The sequence below is a fragment of the Erythranthe guttata genome, chromosome 2 (assembly GCF_056151865.1).
Source record: "Erythranthe guttata isolate IM_541 chromosome 2, IM_541, whole genome shotgun sequence".
Taxonomy (NCBI): Eukaryota; Viridiplantae; Streptophyta; class Magnoliopsida; order Lamiales; family Phrymaceae; genus Erythranthe; species Erythranthe guttata.
In genome coordinates this window covers 9,839,953-9,847,692 of record NC_142534.1, presented here as the reverse complement: position 1 = coordinate 9,847,692, position 7,740 = coordinate 9,839,953, and the positions used below count along the sequence as shown (strand labels likewise).

At 37.7% G+C, this 7,740-nt stretch overlaps 1 long non-coding RNA gene across 1 annotated transcript; it reads left to right on the top strand.

Annotated features, from left to right (window-relative positions):
- The first annotated feature begins 3,869 nt into the window (after positions 1-3,869).
- LOC148772294 (uncharacterized) lies at positions 3,870-4,679 on the top strand. Its single transcript, XR_016030078.1, has 2 exons — positions 3,870-4,397; positions 4,483-4,679. It is a non-coding gene; the product is annotated as an uncharacterized LOC148772294 (long non-coding RNA).
- Positions 4,680-7,740: the final 3,061 nt, after the last annotated feature.

The window sequence follows — 7,740 nt, the reverse complement described above, 5'->3', positions numbered from 1 at the left end:
ACACCCTAAACAAGTAAAGTGCCTCGCCTATACCTTACCTCGAGACCCAAAGTGAGGTCTTGGGAAGCGGAACCGTTCCTACCTCGGTGCCTTAGACAAGTTAAGGTCTACTTAACCATAAAATCCCATTAAGGGCGACAAGTCCAAATAAGGAAATAGTTAACTTGAAAACACTAAAAGAAAGTTCTTGGACCCCAAGAAAAGAAGTCTCTATAAAAAGGGAGTTCACTCAAATTTTACTTTTGAATATTATTTTACAAAAAATACAAAAAAAGGCGAATGTATATACTCTAACTTGATCGTCGGAGCTTCTACACTGGGAAAACCCCTTACGATCATGCAGGTACTATAGTCGATCAAGATTTCGACAGAGCTTGGAGTTGAAATCATCCTACCAACTGACGTCACACTAGTCGTCATCACCTTAAAAAAAGCTCATTGGCACCGTCTGTGGGAACAACATCACTTGCTGGAAAACTTCTTTGAAGCGCAAGTGATCATATCTGAGCTCAGGCATGGAGATGGAATGAGAAAGTTCATTCGCAAGGAATTTACTGACGGAGATGGACGCTGCCCGCAATCAAGAAAGGATCAGCCTCGCCAGAAACTCCGGAGATCACACCCGGTCGACCCGCTGGGACAGGATATGCGCCGCAAGAGGTAATGCCTCCCCCAAAAGACTAAACTGGAAGCCGTACGAGTTCCCATGACCGAACACAACTGAATATGATTTTGGCGAGACAATTCCTCTCTCGAGGGATGCATATCGAGGGACCCCTGGCCCGTCCCTCCGACGAAACAAATGTATACTTGAGAAGAGGTACATGACATGATCGCAACAGCCATAAAAAATATGATTTACTACCTCCAGAAAGTAGGGCTAGAAGAGAAGCGAGAAAAGCTATCTCGGAGCAAAATCAGAAGAAAAATGGGATAAATTATTCGGCAACCCGCGAAGAAAGGAGTCGCGATGTGAGAACCCATGTAGACAACCTACGCAGAGATATTGATAAGCTCAAAGCTCTCCAGAGAGGGGTTAAAAACGGAGAGGATGAGTCTTTTCTCCAAGGAAATCCCTGACAACCCTATCCCAACAAATTATAGCGCCATCTCGTTCGAATATAATGGCGCCACAAAACCTAGTGAAAACTTAAGTCGATTCAACGACATGTCTACCTATATCATTGTCACTATTTAGCATCAAACAAAAGGAAAAAGAGCGTTCATGAAGTTACATAAAATGCTTCACGACGGCGACCCTATGAGTTACCCTAACGAGCGATGAGGTATTAATGACCGCTCTATCCCAAGGGTTGCGAGATGGGGAGTTTTTACGTGCATTGGCATTATAAATTTCTCTTGACTTCGGCGATCTATTGAGCCGGTCCTCCCGGTTCATTAACTTGGAAGAGGCCCTATAACAGAAAATGGATGAGTTTAACCCAATTGTTGTGTCTCGACCAATTGGAGTCGTAAAGGACGAGAAGCGGGTTTGCCTCGTACCATACACTCCAAACGACACGAGGACCTCGATATCACTCTTATCAACCCTTAACAGCTCCGTTGTCAAACACACTAAACACACTGTACTCAATCAAGCAGCAAAGGGATCTACGATGGCCTTGTTTTGCGCGAGAAGAACCTTGGTTGTGTCCCATTTTGAGAAGGTTATGTCGTTTCCACATCGAATTCGGGCATGAGACGGACACATGCTTCCACCCGAATGACGAGGTGGAAAGACTCGTACGTGATAACAAGATAGCTGATTTCATAAAATTGACCCGCCACATGGACATAAGTGGGGTCCCTATTTCGGAAATCAGGGGTTAGTACCTCCACTCCCACCCTCAAAGAAAGGATATATCCAAATGATATCATGGGCCGACCGAGGGAGATACACGTCGAGCTCAGAAACGACACCTCAGGAAAATATAGAATTGTGCGAAGTATATCAAATATCAATCCCTGCCACCATCGCTTTTGGACCAGACGACTTCTTGAACACATTGGACCCCACAACGAACCTTTAGTAATAAGGATTAATGTTGGATGATATGATGTGGCCCGTGCCTTCCTAGATACTGGTAGTTCGGTGGACACGTACTCCTCTATGAATGTTTTGAACAAATGGAGTTAAATTTACCTATCTTTCATGTTACTACTCCGATTTAAGAGAAATTACAAATCAATGTCATTTTTCAGCTCTTCTTTCCTACGTTAGTAAGTTTTCAACAGATTCATAATATGACCACTGATGTGGTCGATTTGGCCACACAAGATTATTTGGGCTTTTACGTATATACGTGTATGGATTGTGTGGGTTTATTTCAAGATCTTTAATGGGCTAAAATAACAATACTTTTTTTAGAAAGATCCTTAAATGATTATATATGAGTAAATATATAATGGAAAAGTGACTATAATATGATTTAATCGGCCCAATACAATTGGTTGGAATTCTCTCTTTCTTGAAGAGCAACGAAATAAGTGTGCATATTGTATTATCAGAAATGGCAACCTCTATTTTGACCTAGACAGGCCATATATATACTAAAAGTAAATGGGTCTTGTCTGGCCACGTGGTGCACTCTTTGGGTCCAATCGCCGCCCTACTACTACCTACTCTACCACGTGGAGGATTATCGTTGATTTTTTTTCATGTTACCTATCAGTACAGGTCTGCTACACGACCTTTTCGTATGAGTCGTGTCCCATTACTTTTTACTTTTGGAGGAGGAAGGTACACTTTTCTGTCGAGATATATAGTTATCTCACCAACTGGGCGGCATGACTGTTGCTGTCCTGGTGACATGACTCCCAAATTATGTGAGGTTTCTCTTCTAGATTACCCCATTCATCGCCTCTGGCCCACCATAGAGATAACCACAGTTGGGCCTTATTTGGGCTTTGGGCTCTATGGCCTTCTTTCCTTGAACTTGGGGACAAAATAGCCTGGATCATGTACTCCCCCACTATACCTTGGTGAAGAAAAAGCGAAAGCGAGGGATAGTTCAAATGTTTTCAGAACTTGAAAATTTTTGAAGGTTTGACTCCTATTCCTCTATCTACTCCATCAGTTTGTCACGAACGGGGCAAAGCATATTGATCATGGCAAACTCTGCCCGAAAATCCTGGATAAGTTGAAAAAATGAACCAACCCTACTCCCCCCAGCTCGTCGCGAATGGGGCGAAACACATTGATCGTGGCGAACTGAACTCCCCCCCGCCTCCCCAATTCGTCGCGAATGGGGCAAATCACATTGATCGTGGCGAACAGAACTCTCCACTCGGCTGGGCTGAAAAAATGAACCCACACGGCGTGACTAAATGTGCGCCTTCACATTCGCTTTTCATCCTGAGCAGTGCGCAAGTATCAAGGCGGCGCAATAATACCCTAAAGTTACCGAGAATCGTGCAGGCGCGCGGGCTGGCATGCCGAAAAAATTAAATGTGGCGTTGTCTCATATCGCCACGTGTCCGCGTCTCATTAGCAAACCCTATATCCCTTGACTTTCATTGGGGCAAACAAAGCGTCGTATGACGTGGCACAACTAGTGCCATCAGATGCATAATTTGATCGTACGGCTGATTCCACTTTGCATCATCAACAAGGAACGGAACCTATAAATATCCCCTCGTTAGGATTTTCTTCTTTTTCTTTGCCTCCTACTTCTTCCATACCCTCTGCGTAAAGAAAGCACTCTTAATTATTGAAGCTAAAAAAATTTACCTAAATAGCTGCTGGTTTTCTTTTAATTATTTTCCAACGGCACGTACGCGCTCTTTCGCGACATACCCCTTAGCTTCGCCAGAGACCATTCTTGCAGGTGATTCTTCCCTATTTCCTTCCTCACTTTATTTTGTCTCTCATTCAATCTTTGCTAAAAACTCTTCAGACCTAGTACAATATCATAGATGCCGAGATCGTCGAGCGATTCTACTCTCTAGGTAGTTCGTTGGAGTGCTTATTAGGTGACTCGTCTACCTTCGCACACCTCTTAGATGACGCGATGTCAGTAGGTGTGAGTGGTACAAATAACGTTGGCCCTCTCATTTATAGAGTAACCTCGGCGCAAACATGGCTAGATACTAATGCCAAGCCAGCCGTCCTACCCCTGATCACTGGCCAAAATCCTTGCTCAATTGTTGATGGATCCTGGATTGTTGAATCGGTAGAATTCGGTCCCGGATACTGATATGTACAACCCGGGTCAGTCATACCGAAAACCGGTTTGATCGATCCGTTTCCACGTCGATTTGGTCGGTTGGATCAAAAAGAACCATCGAACCGGCTGGTCCGAGGTGTTCGATCCGGGTAAATAATAAAAACAACAATTTTAATTATTTCAGATCTGGTTTTTCCAATTTATTGTTTCAGACCCATGGAGATTAAAGTGGTATGTGTTCAATTTTAAGGCATGTTGTTGTTAATATCTCTTATATTCTTATGTATTTCTGATTATATGTCTATATATTTTGCAGATTAAGACGTTCACCAATTAAACACAAGAAGTTGCCTCTGCCACGGTTCACTGATTAATACAAGAAGTTGTCTACATCAGGTTTTGTTGTTTTTTTGCTAATTATTATTTTCTTTTATTTTTTTATTAATAGTTGTTGGTCATGTCTTTTTTTTCTTCTTGTGTGATACTTTTATTTGGATTGTAGTGTTTAATTTACTTCTCTAAGCATGAAACAATTATCGGAATATCAATAAAAACAAAGAAAGAAAAGAAAAGACGAAATTGCCAAAAGTTTGGAGTATTCATTGAACAAATATTTTGGTCCTGCAAATTTAGTTCGTAATCAACAAAATAATTTTGATGCAAATGAAGAATTGCTAAATAATGAAGATGACTTAAATGCTAAATTTGTTGAAATGAGAATGTTGTGAATGCTGAATTTGTTGAAAATGAGAATGTTGTGAATGCGGAATTAGTAGAAAATGAGAATGATGTGAATGAAAATGAGTTGTTGTGAATGTGGAATTAATAGAAAATGAGAATGATGCGAATGAAAATGAAAAAAATAAACATATTGGTTCTTATTGAGATTTTGATCCAATAATGCAAGAGAATTTTCGACTAATTCGTTATAAAAAGATACATTATCACTATCTCGGTCATAAAATTCAAGATGAGTTGATATCTATCTTATCCTCTAACGTGAACACTGCAATAATTTAAAAAATCAAAAAAAAAAAAAAAAGTATTTTTCAGTGATTCTTGATTCGACACCAGATGGAAGTCATAAAGAACAAATGACTATAATATTGAGATGTGTAGATATCTCACCTTCTCCAATGAATATAGAAGAGTACTTTCTAGAATTTTTAAATGTTGATGGTACAATGGGATTAGGATTTTTTAATCCTTAGGACATGATATTGATGATGTGAGGGGGAAATGGTACGACAATGGATGTAATATGAAAGGTAAAAATCAAGGGGTTCAAGAAGATTGCTTGACATTAATCCTAGAGCATTTTATATGCCATGTGGTTTTCATTGTCTTAATTTAGTTATTTGTGATATGGCAAATTCTTCTACTCGAGCAAAATTATTTTTTGGAGCATGTCAACAAAGAGATGGAATGTTTTTCTTGATTGTATTGATAACTTAACTTTGAAATCATTGTCCACAACAAGATGGGAAAGCCATATTGAATCTGTTAAGGCAATATTGTCCCAAGTTTCCCAAAGAAGAGAAGTTTTATTTAAATTAGCAGATATTAGTGAAGATGCCAAATTAAGTAGGGATGCTTACACTTTGGTCTCCAGTGAACTTTCAAGTTTTGAGTTTATTTTGAGCTTGGTTATTTAGCATGATATATTTATTTCATAAAATTAATTTAGTTTGTAAAAAGTTACAATCTGCGTCTTGATATTGCTATAAAACCATTAATTGGACTTTTTTCTTTTTCTGAAATATATAGAGAAAATGGATTTCCTTCTGCTATGATTGGTGCTAAAAAAATTGCATCTCAAATGGAAATTGAACCATTTTTTGTCAAGAAACGTAGAATTTATAGAAAGAGACATTTTGATGAGATTTGTAATACCGAAATGGAAAATCAATATGCAGAAGATTTTTTTAGAATTGATTATTTTCTTCTAGTAGTGGATATTGCTATTGGTCAATTGAGAAGCAGAATTGAACTAATATAGTGTTTTGAATCAATATTCGGTTTCTTATTTGATGTTGCAAAGTTGATTTAGTTGGCACTAGGGGTGATGCAAAGCAAGTTTGAACTAATGCTTTAAGACATGGTGATGCTTCCGATATTGATGCAAAATACTTATGATCAAAACTAGAGGTGTTGCGAGTGATGTTACCAAATGAAGCATGTGATGCAAATCAACCGTAGACATCTATTCAAATATTAGAGTTTGTGAGAACAATAGATATATTTTCAAATGTGATGATTGCTTATAGAATTTTGTTGACAATACCCGTCACTGTGGCATCGCCAGAGAGAAGCTTTTCAAATTTAAAATTATTAAATAATTACTTATGGACCACGATGTCACAAGAAAGGTTGAATGGGTTTGCAATTTTAACAATTGAAAACGATAAATTGGAAAATATTGAGTACGACGATATCATTGATGATTTTGCCTCTAAAAGTGCAACTCGAAAAAATTTTCAATGAATTATTCCATTAGGTTTTTTTATTTATGCAGGTATTTAGTTATAACAGAAGGTGACAATTTCATTTAGAAGATGAAAGCTGATGATGGAAGCTTAAGAGAAAAAACAATTTCTTGTGGGTTGGGAGTTCAAACGTTCTTTTTATTTCATTGTGTTTTGTTAAAATTGTAATGTTATGATTTGTTTTTTTATTATGTGAGTTTTTGTACCGTTGAATATTTTTTTAAACAAGGTTCAAATGAAATTCCAATTTTTCTTTTATAATTTATTATTATTTGGTAAAAATCATTTATAGAAAAATAAAATTGAGGCACAATTTATCTTTTTTGCCCAGGGCATTAAAAGGGTCAAAGTTGGCCCTTAGCCCCGTGGTTGCAAGTTTCAGTTTGCAAAATTACATGTTCGTATGCTAACGAAATAACAACTATACAAAAGAAACATACGTGGGAGTGGTGAGTTTAATTTATAAATCCTAGTGCACAATATATTTCATCCATCAAGTTAACTGTACCAGGTCCATATATAACATAATTTCAGAGTGCTCATATTTAATCAAAAAACCTATTTAATACATTTTTTCTGTAAAATGTATGCATAAATTAAGCATCCAATTGCTAATGTGGTTTAGTTAAGATTGCTATATAATATTGAGATCGCGCTAATAACTAGAGTTGGACATTATTGTGAAGTTAAGAAGAAAAAAAGAGCAAAAATGAATTAATTTCAAATGAAAATTGAGGAAAAATAAAGATAAAAAAATAAGAACCATATAAGCTTTGAACCCTTTTACAATAGGGGTAAAAATGTCAAGAAATAAAAATGGCAACAAGAAAGTCAATAGATGTTGTGAGCATATTCAAATGAAATACAAACATGAGAAGGTATTTGGTACATTTCGTAATTGAGGGTGTTTGCGACATACCTAGGGGTGGAAATCGGACGGATCGAAAGGATATGGGCCTTTCGGAAAATTTCCGATTTTTTTCGGAACTGAAATATCAATTCCGATTCTGATTCCGATTTTTTCGGAATTTTCGGAAAATCGGAATTTTTCATTTTCACATATTTCTTCAACACACCCAAAAAAACAC